General features: G+C 47.1%; 1 protein-coding gene across 4 annotated transcripts in view; it reads left to right on the top strand.

Moving 5' to 3' along the window:
- SERPINF2 (serpin family F member 2) overlaps positions 1 to 27,686 on the top strand; it is a 301,526-nt gene that overhangs the window by 127,327 nt on the left and 146,513 nt on the right. The gene's annotated exons all lie outside the window — the stretch shown is intronic.

Genomic DNA, 27,686 nt, shown 5'->3' with positions numbered 1-27,686 from the left:
CCACAACCCAACTTAGTCAAAGATATAATCATGACAAACAGATTATTCTGCATCAATTCCTGATTATTCATCTTAATTAATGACACAGCTTAATCTTAACATATCGTACCCAAGAAGAAACACCAGTACTTATACATTACGCAAAATTCCTCTCTGTATACTAAATAGAATATTCACATAGCCCCTATAAAGTCAAGGGTAGCGAATAGTCTCTTGAAACCTCAGATGGGACTAATCCTCACCTCTGTGTCCTTAATAGAATTGAAACCTTCTGTAACAAAAACTAGGACATTTCACATTCTATGTGAGCACCAGAGGCAAGGATTATGCTTGTTTAAACCTTATCTACCACCAGAGGTGTCATATCCAGGACTAGCTTCAAGTAAACATCTTTAACATGGATTCTGAAGGCCAGGCCCCCGCACTGGTAATGTCTTACAACCTTGCGCCTAAAGAGAAGACTTTAGACGCCATGGCCCCTCTTACATAGTGGGCTCTGAACTGTGGCACATCAATGCCTGCTTCCTGCATTGTCCATCGGACCTACCTAAAAATGGTTGGGGAGGAAACTACTTTGAAAAGGTTTCCTATGGGATATAAGGAGGTAATGCTCCTTTGGAGGCCGTAACTCATCAGTCATATTTTCATAAGCCTTAAGGCAGCTCAATACACACAATTTGGAAATTGTGACCAGTCGTTAGAGGACGCAGGCAATGGTAACTTGAATCGGGACCCAGGGGGCACGAGTCTACACCAGGCAGCCATACTAGTGATGGAAGAAAACACGCCCTCTCAGTCATTCACAGCCACTTATAGGCCAGCCCAGTATGTACAAGGGTATTGCAACCTGGAAGCAAGGACAGAAGCGGCTAGAGACGGAGAGGAGAATAAGCGCAGGGAGAACAAGCGGAACAGGATGCCGGAAGGCGGAACAAAGGAGCAAAGAGGAAGAAGATACGAGTCTAAAAGAAATGGATGGACTGGCTGAAAAACCTGAAGCAGAACAGCGGCAGCGGGCAGAGGAACTCGACCAGACCTGAGGGAAAAACGATGAGGATAAGACTGCCGTGACTCACGAACCAAGTCACGGTGTCAGACGAGTACTGGGAAAGGGCCCTCACCAGTCTCCTGGGCACAGGCAGGAGGTGCACCAATGTGGTTTTGAGGGTGGGAAGGCGAGAGATGGTTAGCACCATTCCGCTCAGACTCAGTGAGCCCAACGCTTCTAAAGGAGTTAGGGGAGCACGGGTAAATAAGTATTCAGAGTGGCAAGGCAAGGAAGGCTCCCTTTTCATCCTATTCTTTATGCCTGATCTACTTGAGAGAGAGAAAAAGTAGTGACGTGAGCGACCCCTGCACTATAACCACAAAATCTTTCAGATAACCTGCACGGTGTGGTGGCAGTTATGTGAACCATAAAAGGCCTGATATCTAATGGTCTCTCCTGTGTATGCTTTCCCAGAGGACCAAACCAGAAGTATCAGGAAGGAGAAGACGCCATCCACCAGTAACCAACCAGGAGGGCAAAACAAGAGCATGATTTTGGCCACAACATTCCCTAGCTCTGTTAGTTCAATTATTACCTCCACTGTTAAAGTGACAATAAACCTTGTCCTATGACATCCATCTGGTCTGGGTCGTCATTGTAACCCCGTTACAGACATCTTGTCACAAGCGGGGTAAGAAACCACCTTGGAGTTAGACTTCGTCCTTCTGGACATGACGAATGCAACCCATTCTGGGATAAATACTGTACGTCAGATGTCCAAACCTCGAACATCTGAGACTCTGCGGCATAAAATGAGACATAACAGCACAGCTGTCTTACCGGACAGTTCCTTGTGAGATAGATACTCATTATTCTGCCACAATAGGAACAAATTCAGAACTCTATTGCTGTCCCATAAGGAGAAGTATTTTGTCTTTGGGGAAAGAGACAGCCAGATACCACTCATTCATTTACTCATAACCGGATAGCCCTCCAAAGGGATATGACCTGCTGAAATGGCTTACTTGAAGTAGTTAACTGTCCTAAATGCCAGGCCTTCCGATGTTAAGGAAGATAAGAAGGTCATGACGTGGAGAATATAGGACCCCAGAAGATCCACACCTTTTTACAGGCACCAATACACCCATCTTTTTTTATTGTTGGCAACATATTTTATTGGCAGTTTCCTGGCATTCACAATACAAAATCAATGGGATAAATATTCCAAACTCACAAAGGAGGTCAATCATATTAAAAGGCATATTGGTGATGTAACATACTCTGTAAAACACACTACAGAACAACCAGTCAGCACACTCATCTCCCTCCCCCACCCCAAAATTTGGTCTGAAAGTAGCAATCCTTTCATCTACTCAAATGTGAGCAGCTGCATGGGTCATTCGTCTATGGAGATGGCACTGTTAAGTAAGGGAAGCAAGTGGGAGGTAATTATGTCCCGTCATCTCCCTGGGTATTTGCAGTGGAAGCAGATTCTGAACCCTCTGCCCCAGGTTACAGCTCCTCTATTAATGCATCCCATGCACGGGCTACCTCCTGTGAGCATTGTCCCCTCTTGGCCTCTCGGAGCAAGGTCGCACCATCATACTCTGCCGATTTCCGCAACTCCCCTGTCCATTTGTGTGGCGTGCTGGGACTAGGCCCAACACGTGGGTGATTGGACTGCAATAATGGACACGGACACAGTGTGATAGTTAGCCGGAAAGACCCCGAGCGGTCTTCCGCATTGTTTATTTATACCCCGGTGCGCGCCCGCCCCGGGGTATGGGTGCGTGTGCTTAGGGGATACAATGTTTGGAAGAGCCCGAGTGGCTCTCTACATCCCTCCTTCAATTTAGTTCTGTTCTTGCAACACTCACGCGTTTATTTTGACTCACGGAGATGTCCAGGCAAAGTCCCTCAGATGTTGATTGGGCCTCGGGTTGGGCCTCAGATGGTACCGCTGGCTCCGGGCACACGGCGTTCCCGCAACCCCAGCCTGGGTTGTCCTTGTATTCTCGCCGCTGAGGGTCGCCCAGGGTTGGTTGTTCTCATCGGTGAGATTCTGCTGTGTCACTCTTGATGGACTCTCTCCTCTTTGTCTGGTTGTGGGTGACCCTTGCACTGACCCTCCTAGATCTAGACCTCCATCCTCTACTGCTTCTTGACTTTCCTCGGTGTGGTGGGCTCCCATTGCCTCACTTATCTTCTTGAAGCAGGACACATTACAGGTCAGTACTTGTCCATTTCGCTTCGCCGTCACCATTGTTCCTTGGACCTTGTCCACGATCCACACCTCCGACTCGTAGGGCGTGCAGAATTTCCATCCTGGGCGACGATCTCGCACTACGACCATGTCACGTTCCTTCATAGTGGGTTCTCTTGCGTGACGATGTTCACTCGCTTTCTGGTTGGTATTTCGCCTCCGGGTTTGAATGGTTACAGCATCTCTTTCTTCCGGCACCCAGGTGCTGTCCGTCGGGATGTTGTCGCGGGGTGCTCTTTTGAATAACACACGGGCTGGAGCGCATTTGGTAGTACTGTGAGGCGTCTGTCGGTAGGCTCCTAGAAATTGGTCGAGGGCTGTTTCCGGATCTTCCCCACTGTCCACCGCGATCCTCAGTGCTCGGTTAAGTGTCCTCATTAGTCTTTCGACTTCCCCGTTTGCCTGGGGCCACAGCGGGGTGATTTTCCTATGCTTGATCCGGAGGCTCTCAAGGTAAGCCTGGAATTCCCTCCCTTGAAAGGGAGGCCCATTGTCGGACTTGATTTCATCCGGGAGTCCCATGGTTGCAAAGACGCGACTCAGCACTCTTTTGACTTGTGGAAACGCAGTTGAGGATATAACCTCCACTATCGGAAACTTTGAAAACGAGTCGACAAGGACCAACATGCGTCTTCCATCGGGGAAGCTCCCAAAGTCTATGCTGAGGTGTGTCCAGGGCGTCTGAGGTGCGTCTTCCGTGATCACTGGTGCCGGGGTCGGATCACTACCTGTGATTGTGCAGGCATGGCATGAGCGTACCATGGCGTCCACTTGGCTGTCCATGGCGGGGAACCACACTTTGCTCCTTAGACGTGCTTTTGTCTTGGCCAAGCCTTGATGGTCTACATGTGCCAGGGCTAGCGCTATCTGTTGGAGACTCTCAGGCAAAACAATGAGATGTCCTCTGAGGATGACTCCTTCATCGCCCACGCTCAGCTCACTACGGATTTGCCACAGTTGTTGCCTCGCTTGGCTCACCTCCAGCAGAAGGCTCGGCGCACCATCCAGGAAATGGGCCCAGCGGTTTCCTTCCAGGGCTTGGCGGACCCTAACGAGCGTCTCGTTTGTGGCGTTTGCTTCCCCAATTTCCTTCAGCGACATATTTTCTGGGCACGCGGCCTGCGAGATTATGTGGACAAACTCTTCAGCTTCCACGCCTTCTTCCCTTGGTGGATATTGGCGGACGACATCGGGGTGGCGGGACAGATAGTCCGCCGGGTTGTGCGCCCCAGGTCTGAACACAATCCTGAAATTGTAACCTTGTAGCTGGACAGCCCAGCGTTCGATGCGTGGGGGCGCGAGCCTGGACGACCCTGCGAACAGTGGCAGCAGCGGCTTGTGGTCCGTCACCACGGTGAAATCCTGCCCGCACAGATAAAGATGGAAATGCTGACAGGCCCATTTTATGGCCAGGGCTTCTCTTTCGATCTGTGCATACCTGGTTTCAGTGTCTGACAGCGCCTTGCTGGCGTATGCGACTGGTTTCCACTCTTCTGGTCCGTATTCCTGCAGGAGCACCGCTTTCAGGCCCACTGGGCTGGCATCGACGATCAGTTCCGTCTTGCGTCGGGGTTGGAAGTATGCCATCACGGTGTCATCGAGGAGGCTGGCTTTGATGTTTTGAAATGCCTTGTTGGCGGCTACTGTCCATTCCCACTTATGGTCGATTCGTGTGAGGGCTCTGAGAGGTTCTGCAAGTGCGGCCAAGTTGGGTATAAACCGCCCACAGTAGGTGGCCATGCCCAGGAAGCTGCGCACCTCTGTGGGGTTTCGTGGGGTGCTTGCTGCCTTGATCGCCTCTGCCTTCTTGGGATCCACTTTCAGACCTTCCCGCGTGAAGGTGTAGCCAAAGAAGTCTATCGACTCTTGATAAAAAGAGCACTTCGACCGGTGTAGGGTCAGTCCGCTGTCCACAAGTCTTTGGAGGGTGGCCCTAAGGTGGTCATGGTGCTCTTCGAGGCTTGCCGAATACACTAGGATATCATTGCTGAGGTTGATGACCCCACTCAGTCCGGATAGTACTTCTCGTATGGCGTTTTGGAACACCTCCGCAGCGGAGGAGACGCCAAAGCTTAGCCGTTTGTAGCGTCTAAGTCCTACATGGGTCGAGAAGGTGGTGATATACCTGCTGGCTGGTTCCAACTCGAGCTGGTGGTATACCGAATTGAGGTCTAGTTTTGAGAACCATTTCGCCCCATTTAGATCGGCCACTATATCATTCATGGTAGGAGTGATGTGCCATTCACGTTTGACGGCTGCGTTGGGTAACCTCATGTCCACGCATAACCTGATCGCCCCAGGTTGCTTCGGCTTTGGTGCGACTACTAATGGGGAAACCCAGGGTGTCGGGCCCGACACCTTTTCGATGACGCCAAGGTCTTCCAGTTTCCGGAGTTCTTCTTTGACTTGTGGCCTTAGGTTAAAGGGCACTCTCCTGTGCCGGAGGGCAACTGGCCGTACAGACGTGTCTATGTGCAGCTTGAATTTCCGTCCTTTGAGTTTTCCTAGACCCTGAAACAACTCTGGGAAGTCCTTCAGCATGAAGTCTGCATGCGCCTGATGCACCTGATTGGCGAAGAACACCAGGCCGAGGTCCTCCGCCGTGTGGCAGCTCAGAAGGGTGCGTTTCTTCCCCTCGGTGATGTGAAACCGGGTTTCTGTGGAGTACTCGCCATTGACGACGGTCGTTTGGATCACCCCTCTAAGTGGCAGTGGTTCTGTGCCTCCATAGGTGTATATTCTCGCAGTGGAATGTGCCAGCGGGGGCTTGGGAGACATTTTCTCATATTGATCAGAATCCATGACATTCACGGACGCCCCCGTGTCTATCAGGGCTTTAATCTCGGTGCCTTCTACCGCTATGGAGCACATGGGCGGCGGCCTTCTCCTGGTGGATGCTCTGCTTACGTAGGAGACGACGTACACCTCATCGTCCTCATCGTCTTCATATCTCGGTCGTCTTTCTTGAGCCTGATGGTCAGGGGGGGGGTGGTTCGTGGTCGAGCGACAGCTGTCGGATGCGCTGCGTCACTGCCCTGGCTCTCGGACCAGCTGGCTTGAATTTTCCTCCCCTGCAGACGGCGGCAAAGTGGTTCAGGCGCCCGCATTTAAGGCACGTCTTCCCTTTTGCGCCACACGTGGCAGTTGCTGGATGGTCTTCACCACAATACCCGCACTGATTTCCTCTGGACGGGGCACTTCGTGGGCGAGTAGCCGGGAATCTTCTCTGGATTGCGTCAACTCTCTCTTCCTTAATCGGCGTCGTCCTCGCGACAGCCGGGGCGATCACCGGTGTGCGTAGCGCTGCTTCCATTTCTTCCGCCCTCGCATCAGATAGCTCATGTGACCTGGCTAGGATTAGTATTTCATCTAGCGATATGCCCGGTTGGCGGAGAATGAGCTTTCTCAGCAGTTTTGACTTGCAGCCCACTATGATTTGATCCCTGATTTCCTCTCGTGGGTTTGTGAATGGGCAGGTGCTTGCAAGTCGGCGGAGCCTAGCGTAGTACATATCGACAGACTCCGACTCCGTTTGCCAGGCACGTTTGAATTTAAATTTTTCAAAGTCATTATTGAGTTGAGGATCAAAGTGCGCATTCAATGCTGCGACCGCGGCGTCGTAGTCATGCTCGGGTCCCGTGTTGGGGAGTGATTCGAACAGTTCGTAAATCTCTGGCCCACCGTACAGGATGAGGAGCGACCTTTTCACGGTTCCATCCGTCTCCCTTGTGCCTTTAAAGTATAGGTTGAGCCTCCCAACCCACGCCTTCCATCTCAGCGCCGCTGTTGCAGGGTCTGCCGCCTCACTAAATGGGGGAATGGGCGCTGCGCCGGAGTGTAGGTGGGTGGGTGTCACCTGCTGGGGAACTCCCGCCTGGATTTGGGCCTGTGGCTGCGGCGCGACAATTGCTGGAGGGGGCACGACCACAGGAGGTGGGTTCTGGCCTGCCCCATCCTGGCCCACCCCTGGGGCTGCTACTGACATTGTTCAGTCTTCTTTTAGATCTACTGGTGCTTTCCGGTGTGTCCCTGTGTGGTGGAGCTACACCGCTCCTCGTTTCCTTCAGGACAAAGAATTTTTTTTTTCTCTTGATCACACTTTAGCTTGATATGGCTTGTGCTTGTTTGTTTTCTTTTATTTACTTTTCTTCTTTTCAGAAGCCGGTGTGAACGTTCACCCTTGCACAAGATGGGGCCCTGGCGCTGTCTGACTGTCCCTCCACCTGAGAGAGCCGGTGCCGATTGGCTGTGCCTGTGCTTGTTTTTTTGTTTTGTTTTTTCAACTCCTTAGTGTGACTTGCGCTGGGCCGTGAGCGCTGATCGACGGCTGGGGGTGTGGCGCGGGCCTTCTGGAGCGTGTTCTCCCCGCTCGCGGCTGCGGCGAAGGCTGGGGGCTGGTCCTAGGCCTCGCCGAGACCACGTGGTGCCTTTGCGCGAGTTGCGCTGGAATTTCTTTCCGCCGGGAGGCACTCCAATTCTGCGCAGCCTGAGGGAGGAGGGGAGGACACGCGGGGGTGTTGCGCTGGCGGGGCACAGGCAAACTCACCGCAGTTCTCCCCAGGAAGCATCCAGGCACCCCCAACGAGTCCAGCCGGCTGAAGGCTCTCCCTCCGGGGAGGCGCGTGGGCAGGTCTCGTGAGCCGGGGATGGACGCCAGCAAACGCGGGTGGGCACCGCAGCAGGAAGCAGGCACACGGCAGCGCCACCGACAGAGGCAGCCCGGCACGCGTGTAGGTAAGCCGGCCTTGTCGCCAATGTGGCGTGCTGGGACTAGGCCCAACACATGGGTGATTGGACTGCAATAATGGACACGGACACAGTGTGATAGTTAGCCGGAAAGATCCCGAGCGGTCTTCCGCATTGTTTATTTATACCCCGGTGCGAGCCCGCCCCGGGGTATGCGTGCGTGTGCTTAGGGGATACAATGTATGGGAGAGCCCGAGTGGCTCTCTACATCTTGGAAAAGTGCGAGCCCAGCACGATTTTTAATTAATTGATCTGTTGTTTCGCCAGAATCAACTCTAGGTCTATAAACCTTGTGGTAAATATCTGTTTAGGCGGCTGTTAAGTGAATATATCCAGGAAATCCATGAAGATTTGAAGTAGGGGTTTATTAGGCTATAACTCCACACAGCACACGGAGCGTCCTTCCAGTGGAAAGCCAAACGGTGACTACCAGTCATTGCTAGAACCTCCACCAAACTGACCCACCATCAAATCTTCTTGGATTTCCTGGATATATTCATTTAACATTTGGCGACGATCGGGAAACTCCACCCATACCCACGCTGAGGATTTTAATATTTTCCACATCCTTCGTCAATCGATAGAGACTTACCATCTCCATGAATCCGGTCGGCCTCAGTATTTCTTCTCGAGTTCTCTGGTAGGATTTGGTTGTTTCTCTTCTACAGGAGGTTAGACCCGGAAAAGGTATGTGGAAATTTAACTTTTAAAGGCTCCAATTGGCCCGCCCTCACAAGTTCATTAACTGGTACTCGTTTTCTACTTCGTGGTGAGAGGCACTCTATTATTAGCCAGTGAGTACTTAGACTTTTCATTTCCGCCTGTGACTAACTTAAGAAATAATTGAGGAACCAATCGTTATTGTTTGAACTTCGCTGCATGCGCTGATTCGCCGAATGGTTCAGTGCCACCTTGCTTTCGTTAGAAGTCTATCTGGAAACATTGTTTCCCGTGAGTTCATGATTGACAGCGCGTTTTGTTGTGCTTTCAGCGACGCGCACGCTTGATTATTCTTAATTTAAAGGAGATTTCCTGCGCGCATATAGTTACACCAGGGGCACGCACGGTCCATACGAATTGTATTGTTTTGAACCAGCTCACAAGGCATCTCGCTCTTCAACAGTGATACGCATGCTTTATTATTAGTTTGCCAGTTTATTCTTCAGCTGCTGTCAATATTAATATACAAGTTTCTCAGTTATTTCAACCGCCGTGTGTCAAGTCCTACAACAGCGACACACACGCCTAATTACATGTATTTTCAAGTTTATTTGCCTGCATAACTTAATGTCGAAAAATATGACTGTACGTATTGATAAGTGTAAGTTCGCAGTTCAAGAAGTAGAATATTTGGGGCACACAATTTCCAGGCAAGGGATCAAACGTACATTTTCGGTTTTTAGGGCCATTGAGGACACAAAACACCCCACTGACCAAGACTCTTTACGATCTTTCTTAGGATTGGCCGAGTATTATGCAAGATTTGTTCCATCTTATGCTCAAGTAGTTGAACCTTTACGCATGTTATTAAGGAAAGGTAATAGTTTCAACTGGTCTACCGACCTTGACAAAGGTTTCAGTGAGGTCAAGAAAATGATTGTGTCCGCCCAAGCCCTACGTGTTTTCAGGGACGGTTGTACATCTATCATAACCGTTGATGCCAGTATGTCAGGTCTTGAGGCTGTGCTTTCACAAAGGGTAAAAGGTCATGAACAAACTGTAGCTTTCACGTCAAGGTCTCTCAAATTCTTTGAGCGCCAGTACAGTACAATCGAAAGAGAGGCATTGGCATGCGTATAGGCAGTACAAAAATGTAAAATGTACATTTGGAGTCAAAAATTCAAACTGGTAACTGACCACAAACCTCTGATTTATATTTTCGACAAAGTAAATTCTTCTTTTATGTCAGCCAGGTTGATGAGGTTAGTGTCCAAGCTACAGGAATTCCATTTTGATGTGAAACATATCCAGGGTGGAAAGAATTTTCGAGCAGACTGCCTTTCTAGGTTGTCAATGCTCAAGGATGATGATGAGGACATTTTTACTGAGGACATCGAAAGTGTTGCAGTTGTGGATGCTGTTTGTGAATATAGTTCAGTTTTATCAGAAAAAGACTGGAAGTCGGCTTGTGAAAAAGATGGTGTTCTTCAGAAAGTCATTGATTATTCTACCCATTGCTGGCCTGAGTCTAGGTGCTTAGAAGGTGATTTACGTAGATTGCCCAAATTTCTGAAGGACTTCAAGAGAGAATGGAATCGTTCGGAGAGGGGACAAATTCGTTCCTCCTTCTAATTTACGGTCCTCAATTGTGAATGAAGCTCATCAGGGTCATCTAGGATCATCGCTAGAACCTCCACTGAACGGACCCACCATGCGTGAGCCACATATTTAAATGACAACAATCCAGCATGAGACAGTGCGCGTGTAGAGCGTGAACAATAGAGAACATTAAAGCATCGCGCAATGCCTGCGCACCACCGCTTTTGGCCACCATAAGTGTGGCTGGGTATGCTCAGACATGAGTCCCTTGCTCACTTTGCCACTAGATTCAAGCAAGCCGGGCTGAAGACGGCTGGAATGCCAGAAACCGGCCCTCGGAAGCTTGTTTCTGGTCCAGGGAAGGCATGGCTTTGCAGTTCGGGCTGGACTGTTCCCATGAGGGACAGGGTCAGACTGATTTGCATATAGCCATGTCTGAACTGGGGTGGCAGAGTGGGCTAAAGAACGGTGATGGATTAAACCCAGATCTTTTGACTGGGTGTGAGTGTTTGATTGGTTCAGATGCTCCGTCCATTACCACCCCCTTTTGTACCACTTTTGGCCACCATAAGTGTGGCAGGGTATGCTCAGACATGAGTCACTTGCTCACTTTGCCACTGGATTCAAGCAAGCCGTGCTGAAGACGGCTGGAATGCCAGAAACCGGTCCTTGGAAGCTTGTTTCCGGTCCAGGGAAGGCATGGCTTGGCAGTTGGGCTGGACTGTTCCCATGAGGGACAGGGTCAGACTGATTTGCATATAGCCATGTCTGAACTGGGGTGGCAGAGTGGGCTAAAGAACGGTGATGGATTAATCCCAGATCTTTTGACTGGGTGTGAGTGTTTGATTGGTTCAGATGCTCTGTCCATTACCACCCCCTTTGGTACCGCTTTTGGCCACCATAAGTGTGGCAGGGTATACTCAGACACGAGTCCCTTGCTCACTTTGCCACTGGATTCAAGCAAGCCGGGCTGAAGACGGCTGGAATGCCAGAAACCGGTCCTCGGAAGCTTGTTTCCGGTCCAGGGAAGGCATGGCTTGGCAGTTCGGGCTGGACTGTTTCCATGAGGGAGAGGGTCAGACTGATTTGCATATAGCCATGTCTGAACTGGGGTGGCAGAGTGGGCTAAAGAACTGTGATGGATTAAACCCAGATCTTTTGACTGGGTGTGAGTGTTTGATTGGTTCAGATGCTCCGTCCATTACCACCCCCTTTTGTACCGCTTTTGGCCACCATAAGTGTGGCAGGGTATGCTCAGACATGAGTCCCTTGCTCACTTTGCCACTGGATTCAAGCAAGCCGGGCTGAAGACGGCTGGAATGCCAGAAACCGGTCCTCGGAAGCTTGTTTCCGGTCCAGGGAAGGCATGGCTTGGCAGTTCGGGCTGGACTGTTCCCATGAGGGACAGGGTCAGACTGATTTGCATATAGCCATGTCTGAACTGGGGTGGCAGAGTGGGCTAAAGAATGGTGATGGATTAAACCCAGATCTTTTGACTGGGTGTGAGTGTTTGATTGGTTCAGATGCTCTGTCCATTACCACCCCCTTTTGTACCGCTTTTGGTCACCATAAGTGTGGCTGGGTATGCTCAGACATGAGTCCCTTGCTCACTTTGCCACTGGATTCAAGCAAGCCGGGCTGAAGACAGCTGGAATGCCAGAAACCGGTCCTCGGAAGCTTGTTTCCGGTCCAGGGAAGGCATGGCTTGGCAGTTCTGGCTGGACTGTTCCCATGAGGGACAAGGTCAGACTGATTTGCATATAGCCATGTCTGAACTGGGGTGGCAGAGTGGGCTAAAGAACGGTGATGGATTAAACCCAGATCTTTTGACTGGGTGTGAGTGTTTGATTGGTTCAGATGCTCCGTCCATTACCACCCCCTTTTGTACCACTTACCACTGCAGCGGCCTTTGTAACATCCCCAAGTGGCAGGCTGCAAGTTCCACAGGTAGTTTGATCTCCGGGGCTTCTATGATCAGGGCCATAGCCCCATCCAGAGCCCCTTACCTGAGGATCGCTCCATACCATATGGTATATGTCAACATCTGCCTGGTTGCTCCAAGGGCACCGCAAGCCAGCTCCAGGGAAAAATGTGTTAGTACTTGCAGGGGTGAGGTACATTCTATGCAGGTAATAAAAATTAACTAATTTAAAAAGAGCATATCAGGAAACCCGGGGATATCTCAGCTGGAGTTCAAGTATCTGCTGCCCAGGTGTCTTTGAGGGCGGTAAGAGAAATGTCTGTGTCTGCCCAGAAGGCCGCATAAAGGTCCATGACAGCTTTTTGTCTGCCCGAAGACATGGCAGCCCAGCAGAGAGGGTGCTCTTCCTGCTCCCATTTGCCATTGTCGCTCTAGCAGTGCAGTGACCATGCCATGATAGAGTAAGTGACCCATGGCAAATCATAAGTCTTCTGCAGGTCCTCCAAGGGCAAATCCATATCGCCGAGTGTCATCCACCCCATAGCCGCCCACTCTCCCAATCTGTGAGCCACCTCCTCCAGTAGAAAGCATGCTAGTCACCGGAGGGGCAACCTGGGGGCATAGAGGACAGTCACACCCGCTTTCTGTAAGCACCGCACTCAGCAGTGCTTTGCTACTGGCTGCTGCATACAGGACTCCACCCGGTCCTTTTTTACCTTCAGCAAGAGCTGCATTAACCAAGGCAGTGCTGGCATTCCCCCCTCCACAAACAGACTGCCCCACAAATCAGCATCTACCCACCTGGACACCCACTGTGGCTGGGCCACCAGATAGGATGCCTCAAAATCGGGATCAGCTGCCCTCTATCCTGAACGTCACACTGAAACTACACTAGGGCGGCCCATTACCCAGATTGGATCCACAAGAATGAATTTGGAATGGATGATCACAACAGGGAGCGTGGCAAAATAGTATAAGAGCTGAGGCAGGGGAATCATCTTGACAATCCCTATTTGCCCTGCCACAGAGATAGGGAGAGATAGGGGATAAGTGCATTGATCCACGTAGCGCCGACATTGCCCTGCCAGAGTTAATGTCCAGTAAGGCAGTGTCAGTTCGGTACAGCGCACAACTAATATCGAAAGGTGGTAGTCTCTCATTGTAACTCCCTAGGCTAGGGTGGGACTTCTGAGGTCTCCTGCAGTGGATACGGACTGTTTTTCTGCCAGTTCACACGTAGGCCCAATAGAGCACCAAACTCCTCTAGAAGTTTTGTCCTGCAAGGACCTAAAAGGAAAAACAAGATGTCATCGTCATATAATGCAATATCCAGAACACCTGATGCATAATGCCGGTATGCTATACATCTTCTCGCGCTCTACTCGCCAACTGCTCCAAAGCTAGGGTGAATAACAACAGGGACAAGGGGCAGCCCTAATGCATACCCTGTCCCACTTCATATGAGTCCGAAACCACTACACTCATTCTAACCCTCGCAGTGGGTGAAATGTAAATTGAAATGTAAATTGATACTTGTATAGCGCACTACTCACCAGCAAGGGTCTCAAGGCGCTTGTACGAATACCGCTGTGGAACCCATCCTGGCTTTTCCTGTGAGGCATCCACTCCTGGGCACCCCCAAGGTGGAGGCCAGGCATCCTTCGCGTTGTGGGGGCCGTTGTGGAGATTAAGCAAGCTATTGCCCAGAGTTGCAGAGTGGGACTCCATGATTGGTAAAGGCACTGAGGCAAGAATTATCAGGTCTGTGGAATTTTGAGCCCAAGACCCGCCGAGGCGGGGAATTGAACCCTGGTCCCGGGCTAGACCTCTGCATCAGGGTCTGTCGCTCTAATCATTGACCCACACTTCTCCACGCATAACAGCAGCACCCAAGTTAGGAACCCATCCCCCAGGCCCATGAAGTGATGCACAGCATGTAGGTAGTGCCAACCCAGGCTATCAAGCGCTTTCTCAATGTCAACTGTCAGGATCGCTCTCATCAAGAGCATGTAACAGTGCAGTCACCCGTCTGATATTGAACACTGTGCACCTCCCAGGGATGAAACCAGTCTAGTCAGTGGGGGTAAATTGCAGCAGATGGGGTAAGAGTTGCGGTGCCATCAACTGACTCAATACTTTATAGTGAACATTGAGCATGGAGAGGGGCCGGTATGATGCCAACTCCTGCGAAGGGCGGCCGGTTTAAGCAGGGGAACAATTAAGGCTTCCTTTGTCATAGAGGGCAGCAGTCGGGTGTAGCATGCCGATTTGTACATCTCAACCACTTGATGGGCCAATTGAGTAATGTAAGCAGCATAGAGCTCGACTGTCAGTCCGTCCGAGCCCGGTACCCTACCCTGCGTCATTGTCCGAACTGCAGCAGTAGCCTCTTCTGCTGAGATATCCACTCCTAACTTCTCCACAGTCTGCGGCTTCTAGAGGGGCAGGGGCAATGGGCCCAGAAATCAATCTAGGGAAGGCGGGGTCGGCCAGGAGTGGCTAGCATACAACGTTGTGTAATATGCATGGAGGAGCTTGTTTATATGAACTGGGTCATAGAGCTGCATGCCTTACCTAGGAGCTCCTATATGGGTGAACCTTGCTTAGTGGGATTTGCTAGCCAGGTGAGCAATATTGCAGCATTGTCCCGCTCCGAGTGGACCCTAGCCACATATTTCTTATAATCAAAACAGTGTAGCCATTTCACTAGGGCAGCCAGATTCTACTTTTCTTGCAATAACGTGTGGTGCACCGATGGGTCAGTAAGGTGGCAGCATGACCTCCTGTGCTCGTGCCTCTTGCCATAGTGTTATTTGCACCCCTCCAGTAAAAGTAATACAACTCCCTTGCATAACCGTTTTAAAAGTCACCCACTCGATTAAGGCTGATGTCCTGGATCCCTCCTTATCAATGAAGTTGTTATGAATATACTCCCCCAAAATCTTTAGGAACACAAGGTCCTCCAAGTTTGTGCAGCGAAGGCGCCAACTGGGTATGCAAGTGTGGGCTGGCACCCAGGCCAAGATTACCATGAGTAGGTTATGATCGGACAGCGTCCGGAGCAAATACTGCCAGTGCCATACTTTGTATGGACACTCATGGATCAAAGAAACATATCTAAATGCACATGGAGGTCGTGTAAGTGTGATTAAAAATATTAAACCCATTCTGTGGGCGGGTGCACACGCCAAGTGTCCACTAATCCCAAGGGGGCATATTTACAAGGGCTTTATCTCTGCTTTTTGGCTTAAAACGCCAAAAAAGCAGAGATAAAAATATCGCCCTATTTACAAGAGGGTGCTAGCATGCATAATCGCATGTTAGCACCCTTTTGCCCTTAGCCTACCTTTGCATCTCTAATGAGATGCAAAGTGGGCGTTCCTGAAATACACTACATGTCAGGACATCAATAGCGCGGCTTCGCGCTATCAGCAAGGATGCCCTAGCATTTTAGCAGACGTTAGTTTTTGGAGAAAACTGCTGTTTTCTCCAAAAACTAACGTCTGCTAAATTCTTGACTTAGCCACCCCTCACATAGGGGGTGGATTGTGCTGATACAAGCCTGTGGGTCGTATCAGCAAGGTTATTGCCCTTTTGCAGGGAACACCACTGGAAAACCAGCGATGTTCCCTGCAAAAGGTAGATAACCTCGCTATCCCTGGATTTTTTATCGCCCTGGAGTAACGCGTTGTTAATTACGCGCTACCAGGGCGATAAAAAGCAGAGATAGCCTGCGATAATCTAATTATTGCTAAGCACGGCCAGCGATAATTATCGCTGGCCGTTACTAATATGCCCCATAATCTGTATCCTGTCAACTATCTTCTGAGCAGTTCATTAAACCAGGGAGTCCCTCAGGGGTGGGTCGGACCGGTCTAAGGAAGAGTCTGCCACACAATTAAAATCCACCCCACTAAGGATGGGGCTAGTAAGGAAGGGGTTCATGACCTTCAACATCTCTTCTAAGAATTTCATCTGATCAGTTTTGGGGGTGTAAATATTAAGTAGGGCTCCTGATTTTATGGTACTTATTGTTTTGACATTTCCACCATATTTATTTTGTGCTTATTTTTTCTGTTTATATCCATTTTTATTCTGTGTTTTCTGCATTAATTAAGCTGCAATGGGTATTTTTCTACATGTATTTAACCAATAAATGCATACTATAATTTGAATGTTCAAAAGGTTTTAGCAGTATAGAGTTCAATAGCATTAATTGAAAACTCTTGGATTTTGGAATAGCATAAGGAACAGTAGATCTCCACGTAATTAAGCTTAATTAGGAAATCTATTGTCTTTTTTCACATCTCTTACCTCTCTATCTGTACACCTGCTGACCTGGCACTCATGATTAACAGTAGAAAAAAATCATCCAAAGAAGGCCTATTTTCCATATTTTTCTGTATTTAAAAATCAGTAAAAACTGAAAATTGGGAGCCCTAATATTAATTTCATTATTCGCACCAGCCCCATCCCATTGAGGTTGGCTCATGGCACCTATATTCTCATTAGTTTTCGCCTCTATGACCTTGCGAACAGTATTTGGGCTCCTTCATTTGTTAAAAAATCAGATCCAAGCATATCTTCTTCTGAGATTTGATTACAATCATCCGCCCAGTCTTTTTCAAGAAGATGCCCCTCGCTTAAAAGTTCTTCATCAAGGTCTCCTTCCGATGTTATTGATACATCAGACATTGAAAAAAATTGGCCCCCTGATTCTATAGACTCTGTATCTTGTTGTTCATTCAACCTGGGCGAGACTCTAACTCCCTCTACAGCAAGGCAAAGTTCAGATAGTGCGTCATCATTCACTCCCCCTCTTACTCCGGCTCCTTCCTCATCTAGAGCTAAAACAGCAGGAGATTTGGATGGGTGACTTGCATCAGCTTTTTTAGAATTAGCACGTGGTAGAACTTTAGAGGGGGTCTGCTCATTTATGATACTTTTGATAGGATTAGTTGTAGCCTTTTTTTTTAATAGATCAGGTATAATGGGCTCTTTAGTAGTGCCATTTGGTTGCGAATTGCGATTTTCTGGATCTGTTACTGTTGCTGTAGTTGATTTCTCAGCAACACCTGGGGTGGTATTTGCAGAATTAGCCAGATTAGTGGTGTTTTTTTTTGTTACTCTGCCTTTAGGAGTCATAGTTGAATTCTCGATTAATATGTCGAAATTGAAAAATAGAAGTTGTTCTTTCAATTCTGTCAATTATGTCTTATCAGTTATTACCTACTGCTGAAAAGATGTTCACACACCACGATGTAACAAGCTTAACAAAAATATATCCGCTCACCGCTTGATTTTTCTGCAGAAGCTCAGGAAACTGCTACAGTGTTGCAATAATAGCTTCAAAGGACTTTCCAATTCAGTCCCCTGGTCTTAGCCTCACGGTTCTTGCCGCTTTCACCAGCCAGGACGCCTTGAATCGCGTCCTCGTGCTCCACACAACGACCCGTCCAAACACCACGGAAACAAAAAGTGAACACAGCTGAGACGCTATGGTCTTGGTCTCATGGCCCCCCCCGCCTTCTCCGACCTTCCTCAGCAACAAAGACGCCTTGAATCGCGCCCTCGCGCTCAAGACAGCAATCAGTCCGAGCACCGCAGAAAATCGGCAAAACTGCAACACTGTCACAGCAGAGACAATAGTAGCACCTTCAGAAAGCTTTCCCGCTTCGGTACACTGAATCAGGTTTCACCAACACAGACGCCTTGAATCGCGTCCTTGCACACCACGCAGCAGCCGGTTCAAGCATAGAAGCATAGGTGGAGCACAGCTGAAACGTTATAACGTGGAAACGTTGACACGCTGGGATCCCGCCTGAATCACAGCGGGGGAAAGCGGACGGTCTTGCTAGATTTCCAGCAGCGGCTCTGATGCAAGTTAGTCCATCTCTCACAAGCACCACGCCTCGTAGAGTCCCAGGAATCACAGACGCCGATGTAGCAAACAACGCCGAATAAGCCAGGTCGGGTCGGCCAGCGGACGGAAGCAAACGCAGCTCCTCACACGGCTGCAGTAGCGGCCGCCATCTTGCTTCCAAAAAACCAGAAATGAAATTGATCCTGAATCTCTAGAGTTATTAGAGGAAGCTGAGGAGGTTACACTAAAATCCATATATAAGTTACAGACGTCAATGTATCGTTTGATCATGACTCATAGAGAGGAAACTAAAGCTGAGGGTCTCCGGACTCAAGGGGCTGTACGTAAACTCCAGAATGTTGTTCGGCGTTTGGCTAAGTCTAATACGGATACCAATTTGAGAGTACAGGAGACTGAAACGTGCATATCTGCGGTAGAGGATGAGCTAACTCTACAAAAAAACTCAAAGACTTGGATAGTACTAGACAAGACGTTGACTGGAAATTAACTGATTTAGAGAATCGTGCACGTCGTAACAATTTACGTATTTTGGGAGTTGCGGAAAAATCAGAAGGGAAGGATGTTCGACGGTTTGTCGTAGAGATGTTTTCAGATGCCTTTCAGGATCTTAAAGGATGGGACTGGGACAAAGAAATCATAAGAGCTCATCGCTTTCCTTTTAACCAAAAACTTGATCAGGAGGGGAGGAATAAACATCCAAGAGCTATTCTCATATGTTTGCAGAATTATCTTCTCCGGGAGATTCTATATGACCTGGCTAGGCCATCCAAAACCAGAAAAGGTGTGGGGCATGAATTCTTTGTCAGACCAGATTTTTGCTCCGCAACGGTTCAACAACACTGGAGACTTAAACAGCTAATGGCACCTATGCAAGCTAAGGGGGGGCAAACCCTCTTACTAAAACCAGCTAAGCTTAAAGTTGTGCATAAGGGAAGAACCTTATTCTTTGTTTCAGAGATCAAAGCACAACAATTCCTAGAAATCATGTAATAATGTTTTATAGGATAGAGGCTAGGGATAACAGTGTATTTAGCTTGAGTGGGCCGACCCCTAGCAGTGTCTTATGTTACTATCTCTCTTTTTTTTCTGCCAGATGCATTCTATTTTTTTTTTTCAGGTTGGACTGGCCCGGGCGGAACTCAAAGCCCATACTCACTTACCATCAATGAGGGCACTAGCCCTTACGCTTCTGGTGGGGGGGTGTTGGGGAAAGGGAGGGGTGGGGGGGAAGAGTGGGGGATGTGGGTGGGAAGAATTATTTTTTTTTCTTTTGGGGTGCAAGGTCATACAGTTGGAAGATGTATTTGTTTTGTGTTCAAGATCCACTTACGGCAGGTGCCGAATTTTGGAAATCGTTGCTAATGTATTTTTGATTAGACGAGTTTATCTTAAAAATGATACACAATGGCTATATTGTCGATATGTTCCATCAATGTATGTGGCTTAAATGATAAAAGAACAAGGGGTATAATGGCTCAGATGTTAAAAACTATGCGGGTGGATCTAGTCTGCATACAGGAGACTCACATTGCTTGGTCTAACAGAGGGAGTTTAAAAGATCTCGGACTGGAAGTGGTGGGGTGCTCTCGTCAGAATTCTACAATAGGAGGGGTTGCAATTCTTAAAAGACATGGAATGGGGGAAATAAAAAAAGTTAAAGAAGACTCATCTGGACGATGGGTGATTGCTGAACTTAAATATGGAGGACTGATTATTACTGTATGCTCAGTATATGCATCTATAATGGATGATCCCACCGCGCTTAATCATCTAAGTGTAGAATTGGCACAATGGCCTTCCAACATTATATTATGTGGAGATTTTAATTTACATTTGGAAGAAACATTCGACATTCATAGTAGCACTCCATATAAAGGTAGGAAGAAGAAGGTATTTGCAGCACTTAAAGGTATCATCCAAGAATATAGACTATCCGATGTAGGGCATGAGAAAAGGGCAGGGATGTTTGGGTATACTTTTTTTTCTGCTCCGCATCAAAGATTTTTTAGATTAGATTATTTCTTTGTATTTAAGGGCTTATACAATGACCTAGCTCAAGTGGAATATGGGGTTCTTCCAAAAATTATTTCAGATCATAATCCTTTAATGCTTAAGTTTGAATTGAATATTTCTAATACCCCTCGTTCATGGTCTTTTGATCGTAAACTATTGTACGACTTATCTTACATTGACCATATGAACACTTGGATCCCAGAATTCTTTTCCAACAACAAAGGTACTGCTTCTCCTGAAATAGTCTGCGATGCTTTCAAATGTGGGGTTCGGGGTGAAACATTGAGTTATTCAATAAGTAAACAAAAGGAAGCTAGACTGCAAGAAAGTTCTGAAATTAAAAATCTTAGATCCCTAGAGGTTCAACTTATGCAAGCATGTAACCAAGGATTACCTACTGAAAGTGTTATAAAGAAATTAACAACTCTGAAAGTCAAGATACATCAACGATTTGCCACAAAGTTTGCGCAACAGGTCTCTGCCTTCAGGACAGAGGTTTACGAAGTTGGAGAAAATTATGGTAAACTCCTGGCAAAGAGGGCGAGACAAAAAGCTACATTTGCTAGTATCAATAAAATAAATAATCACACAGGGACGACAGTTAGCAAATTAGAAGATATTCTTAGAGTATTTAGTGATTTTTATTCCAAGTTGTATGCTGACGATGATCGCCCCGATTGTGCAGATCAGATTAATCAGTTTGTTGACTCAGTTTTGAATTCTACCCTATATAATGAGAACAAGGAGAAACTGGACTCACCTTTCACTTGGGAGGAGATTGAACTCTCTCTAATGTCGCTAGCTTCAGGAAAAGCCGCAGGTCCCGATGCCATTCCTTTAGAATTTTACAAATTCTTTAGGAATGTTTTAAAATTAGAATTCTTGGATTTATGTTTGAATGCACAGCAAGGTAACGCCCCTCAATCATGGCATGACTCTATAATCACGGTGTTTCTTAAAAAAGGCAAGCCTCCGTTATTACCCTCATCTTTCCGTCCCATATCACTTATAAATACCGACAGTAAAATGTTTTCTAAAATTTTAGCGTTACGACTATCTAATATCATCTCCCCTTTAGATTCTATATACCAACATGGCTTTATTCCTGCTAGATTATTTTCAAAAGACAGCGGTCCTTAGAGAGAAAGAGGATTGCAGCAATAAATATAGACTCAATAGACCTATATTAGTAGAAAATGCCCAGCCGGACAATTTAATTTCTAAATAAAAATAATATGAGACAAGGGAATGACGCACACAGTGCGATGGAAGTGGGACACCAGCCGATGTCCAACCAACACACTCGGGGAACAGACAAACAGGGGAGAATATTCAGGCAACAACAGGTTATCAATTAATGGAAATTACAGAAATGATAATCCACATTGTACACATATGCATGTTCAAATAATATTTAACTCTGCATTTAGTGTACTGATTGTCGACGACGTTTCGAACCACAATTATTATCGGTTCATTCTCAGGACAAGAAATAATTGCCTAAAGGGTTAGTAATTCAACTTGAGACCCTGAACATACATAAATTTGTTATACAATAAAGCAAGACATACAATTTACAGATTGAAGATCACGAGGGGGAACAAAAAGGTTGAAAACATGTCAGTAAGTAGTTCTCTTGTCAACAAGGCATAATTATTACCACACTAACTGCATGCCAGGGTGTTCACGATACATGCCATTGGCTAATGGTGACTTTTCAAGGATTTCAAATGTGTTTGCGTTGTACAATACAGTAGTGCGAGGGTGGCGGATGCAATTTGATAGTGACAAAATTTGTGATTTGGTGAAGGATTGGTCGAGGGTCATGAAAGTGAACACACCATGCAACCTGGTGAGGGAGGTGCGCCAGCTATAGGTGAGCAGCTTACCAGTCAGGTTATACTGAGGGTCGTTTTGAGGAATTATTTTTTGTATTTTGTTTGGTCCTCGTGGCTTTCTAAAAGTAAGGAAGGGGAAGGTGCCAAGGTTAAAAGGTTAACTGGTTAACTTAGGTTCATGAGAGGGCATGGTCATGCTAACGCCCATTACGTGGAATCCACTTACCTAGGGATATAAGGGCCCTTTTATTGGGGGGTCAAGGGGGAACGATGCCCTGGTCCAAGGATCTGCGGGGGAGAAAGGAGGGAAAATGAAGCCATTTGGTTCGGCGCTCAAGGCTGCCGAAATCGCTCAAATCCAGAGGCCAGCTTCCCAATGGGTACCGGCTACTACAACCGAACTATTATCAAGCTGGTACCGTGGGCGCCAGCAATGCGAGGCTCTTACCTCGGAACCGGAGAATGCAGGTCCACAATGGGGGTCCTTGCAAAGCGTGCGAATTTCTTCACCGCCGGTCCGCGTTCTGATTTAAGTATTCTGTTATCGAGTGCGGTCACGTGAGGCGGGTAGCCAATCGTAACGCGACTCGCCGGGGCGGCCATTTTGGGAAGGGCAAAAACTAATGAAAATGAACGAAGGACTCGTAACAGGTCATTGCGTTACCGGGGTAACGAACCACCGCAATGGGAAGCCAATAAATAACAAGGGAATGCCGATTAGTGAGCCGGCTCGTGTGGGGGTTAAAAAAATACCAGTGAAAGGTAACTGAAGAAGTGATGAGTGTGAAGGGGGATAAATGGAGCTGACAATTCACATGTTCCAATTGACTTATTAAAGTGAATTTAAATATATACATTGTAATCGCATCATGCAGTGTGTTATCTTAATTCATAGGTCTAATGGCAATTTAGCATCAAGTCAGCTTCCTGTCTTAGGAAGGTCAGAGGTTATGTCCAAGCCACACAAACACAACCAACATGTAGTATGTATACACTTAGGTTAGGGAAGTCCAATCTTCCATGCGGTTCAGCCCACTGTGTAGGCTTCGAGTCTTCAGAATCCAACGAAGTTCTTGTTTGTTGAGTAGCTGCTGTAAGTTGCCTCCTCGGTTCGGGAGTTTGATCACATCAATGATAGTCCACTTAAAGTCCATTTCAGAATGTGCCAGTTCTGTAAAATGATCAACCAGGGGTGCATTCAATGTCTTGCACCGTATTCTGCTCCTGTGTTGACACAGTCTTGTTCGCACCTTCTGTGTTGTTTGCCCTATATAGATCATAGAACATGGGCATACAATAGCGTAAATTACATTAGTGCTGTTACAGTTGGAGAAGTATCTACGTGTGTGCTTAATGTCATTGTGCGTAAATTCTTTACCTTCCACAGTACTGTCACACATGGAACAATTTCCACATTTAGCATGCCCTGTTAGCCGTGGCAGGCCCCAAAGATCGTCAATAGTTGCTACTTGTGGGGGGAGGGTAGTTCCGCACGCACCAAGTGGTCTTTTAAGTTTTTAGATTTTTTAAAAGCAAACATTGGTTTGTCCAATTGAAGCAGACCTGCATTGACTACTGGCCAGTGTTTTTTAATGCTTTTAGTCAGTGCATTGGATGCTGGAGAAAAAGTTGTAACACAGACCAGCCGGTCCTGTGTTTTTTTACTTTTTGGTTCTAGCAGTACTTCCCTGGGGCAATACCAGGCTCTTTTTAGAGAGGATTTTATAAGTTTGTGTGGGTAGCCCCTCGTGCTAAGTTTAGTGCTAAGTACAGAGGCCTCTTTGAAATAATCGTCTTTAAGGAAACAGTTTCTCCTTAACCTCAAAAATTGTGAGTAGGGAAGGGAATCACGAAGCGCTCTGGGATGGTTGCTCGTGTAGCTCAGCAAGGTGTTGCGCTCAGTCGGCTTCCTATATAGACTGGTGATCAGGAGTCCCTCTCTGTCCTGTATCATGAGGTCCAGGAAGGGAATGCTGCAATGGCTGGTGGTTAAAGTGTACGTAAGCCCACTGCAGTTACAGTTTAGCCAGTGTAAGAATTGGGGTAATAATTCTTCAGAGTTACTCCAGATCATGAAGATGTCGTCAATATACCGCTTCCATAGGGCAATGCCACTATGGAAGGGATTTGACGTGGTCAAAATGCGTCCAGACTCTAGGCTGTCCATATACAATACTGCTAAATTGGGGGCAAAAACAGCCCCCATAGAAGTACCTTTGATCTGGCCATAGTACTGGCCATCAAATAGAAAATAATTCCTAGATAGACAGATCTCTAGAAGTTGTAAAATGAAAGTCGTTGGTATACGGTGTGGTCTGGGGCGTGTGTCAAGGATGTCTTGAATGACCAACATGGAGTCGTTCTGAGGTATGTTGGTATACAATGACTCGACGTCCAGAGTGCAAAGCACACTGGACGTGGAGTCAAAGGGACGTTCCTCTATTAGGTTGATCATATGCATGCTATCCCGTATATAGCATTGGGTGGTCGGTACAAATTCCTTGATAAAATAGTCTACAAACCGACCAAGAGGTTCCAAGACTGAACCACAGCCTGACACAATGGGCCGGCCTGGGGGATGTTCTGAATTCTTATGCACCTTAGGAAGCGTGTATATCACCGGGGTGCGTGGTGATTGTGCATTCAGGAAAAGATACTCTTTTTTACTGATGAAACCAGAGTCAAGCCCTTCCTTGGTGACTAGTTGTATCAAGTTTTTTATCTCATTGATAGGGTTTCTAGGGAGTTTCACATAGTGAGCAGGATTGTTTAGTTGACGGAGGATTTCTGTTTTATATGTATCAAGATTTTGTAGGACAATGCCTCCGCCTTTGTCTGCAGCCTTAATGACAAGTGCAGAGTTGGATTTCAAATTTGTGATTGCTCTTTTTTCTTCTAATGAAATGTTGTAGGGAATAAATGAATGGCGCTTCTCAATGATCGAGAGATCATTCAGGACCAGTTTCTCAAAGGTAGAGATTTCTGGTGGTACCATACTACTGGTGGGTGAAAAAATGGATGGTGGTCTGAAGGGAGTATTTGTTATAGGTGCAGGTTTTGGGTGGAGTAGGAAAAAGGCATGTAGTCTTAGTTTCCTAAAGAACCGCAATAGTTCAGTTTGAGTATCCAGGTAATTGGGGCGTATCGTTGGCACAAAGGAAAGACCTTTACTGAGCAATGACAGTTCACTGCTGGAAAGGGAGTGTTGTGTAAGATTAAAAATGGGCAACAAGTGAGAGACAGTTGGGTCACTAGGAGTAGACATTTCGGTCTCTGCCAAGGGAAACTGAGAATTTACCCTTTGGGGCTGTCTATCTACCATTGGTAGTGCTGACGCCTTGTGCTGCGTTCGCCCGGTGGATACGGCCAACGTTGTGTTGGTCTGGTTTTCCCTCTCTTTGGGGGGTCGGCCTGGCCTCGCGATAAAAAAGGCGGTCTATTAGATGGGCCAGGTGCTTCTCCTTGGTCAGAGTTATCAGATGACTCGGCCGAAGTGTCAGAGAAATTGACCAATGTCTGTCGATTATTATATCGACCCCACGGTCTTTGATTGTAGTTTTGGGGACCACTATAAGCTCTATTAGTATAAAAATCTTTGACCAAGTAGGGATATGCTCTCTCTTGAGAAAAGTTTTTTATATCCTTTTTTACTTTGTTTGTTTTTTTATTCAACTCTATTCTGTGGAACTCACCTACAGTTTTAGTTACCTCATCCAATAGTTTCTGGCAATCTGATACAGTGCACTTGTCTTTAATTTGTTTCTCAATATCTAAAATTTCAAGTTCCAATTTCTTAAGTTCTTCAGTGGCGATGTCTATGCCTAATGCCATCCACTGTCTAGAGCAGTTGGTACTGATATAACTAAATCCAGTGGTATATTTTGGGTTATCCGTAAATACCCCTGGTATATTGCGAACTTGTAACCCTAGTGGAATGATTTTAGCCTTAAGATATTGGGTGAGGAGAAGAATCATAAGTTCCAATCTTACTGCCTTTTTCTTAATTTTTTCTAGTTGGTCACCAAGGGGGACGTTGAGTGTACTGGGACTATCAGGAGTGTCTGTGAGTAGGGACGGACCTTCTAGGAGTTTCTTGAAATGCTCCTCGTCATACAGAGGCGTGTGGTCTGACATGCCCACAAGATTACAAAGAAAAGGTGAGAAAATAAGGAGGATTCACAGGGGTGTGAGTGAGAGGATAAGCAAGGGAGGGTAACCCACTTCAAGAGAGGGTAAGGGTGCGAGCCCTTGCAACCAGGAGGTTGCGCTACATAACTTTTAATTAGAACAAGGGAACCCAGGGCGCAGTAAGCTAAGGACCATGGGTAGGTACTTATTTTCAAAAGACAGCGGTCCTTAGAGAGAAAGAGGATTGCAGCAATAAATATAGACTCAATAGACCTATATTAGTAGAAAATGCCCAGCCGGACAATTTAATTTCTAAATAAAAAGAATTTGAGACAAGGGAATGACGCACACAGTGCGATGGAAGTGGGACACCAGCCGATGTCCAACCAACACACTCGGGGAACAGACAAACAGGGGAGAATATTCAGGCAACAACAGGTTATCAATTAATGGAAATTACAGAAATGATAATCCACATTGTACACATATGCATGTTCAAATAATATTTAACTCTGCATTTAGTGTACTGATTGTCGACGACGTTTCGAACCACAATTATTATCGGTTCATCCTCAGGACAAGAAATAATTGCCTAAAGGGTTAGTAATTCAACTTGAGACCCTGAACATACATAAATTTGTTATACAATAAAGCAAGACATACAATTTACAGATTGAAGATCACGAGGGGGAACAAAAAGGTTGAAAACATGTCAGTAAGTAGTTCTCTTGTCAACAAGGCATAATTATTACCACACTAACTGCATGCCAGGGTGTTCACGATACATGCCATTGGCTAATGGTGACTTTTCAAGGATTTCAAATGTGTTTGCGTTGTACAATACAGTAGTGCGAGGGTGGCGGATGCAATTTGATAGTGACAAAATTTGTGATTTGGTGAAGGATTGGTCGAGGGTCATGAAAGTGAACACACCATGCAACCTGGTGAGGGAGGTGCGCCAGCTATAGGTGAGCAGCTTACCAGTCAGGTTATACTGAGGGTCGTTTTGAGGAATTATTTTTTGTATTTTGTTTGGTCCTCGTGGCTTTCTAAAAGTAAGGAAGGGGAAGGTGCCAAGGTTAAAAGGTTAACTGGTTAACTTAGGTTCATGAGAGGGCATGGTCATGCTAACGCCCATTACGTGGAATCCACTTACCTAGGGATATAAGGGCCCTTTTATTGGGGGGTCAAGGGGGAACGATGCCCTGGTCCAAGGATCTGCGGGGGAGAAAGGAGGGAAAATGAAGCCATTTGGTTCGGCGCTCAAGGCTGCCGAAATCGCTCAAATCCAGAGGCCAGCTTCCCAATGGGTACCGGCTACTACAACCGAACTATTATCAAGCTGGTACCGTGGGCGCCAGCAATGCGAGGCTCTTACCTCGGAACCGGAGAATGCAGGTCCACAATGGGGGTCCTTGCAAAGCGTGCGAATTTCTTCACCGCCGGTCCGCGTTCTGATTTAAGTATTCTGTTATCGAGTGCGGTCACGTGAGGCGGGTAGCCAATCATAACGCGACTCGCCGGGGCGGCCATTTTGGGAAGGGCAAAAACTAATGAAAATGAACGAAGGACTCGTAACAGGTCATTGCGTTACCGGGGTAACGAACCACCGCAATGGGAAGCCAATAAATAACAAGGGAATGCCG

Source organism: Lissotriton vulgaris, chromosome 2_1, assembly GCF_964263255.1.
Source record: "Lissotriton vulgaris chromosome 2_1, aLisVul1.2, whole genome shotgun sequence".
In the NCBI taxonomy this organism is placed as follows: domain Eukaryota; kingdom Metazoa; phylum Chordata; class Amphibia; order Caudata; family Salamandridae; genus Lissotriton; species Lissotriton vulgaris.
The sequence above is the reverse complement of the archived record's forward strand: the minus strand, read 5'-3'. Positions and strand labels throughout refer to the sequence as shown.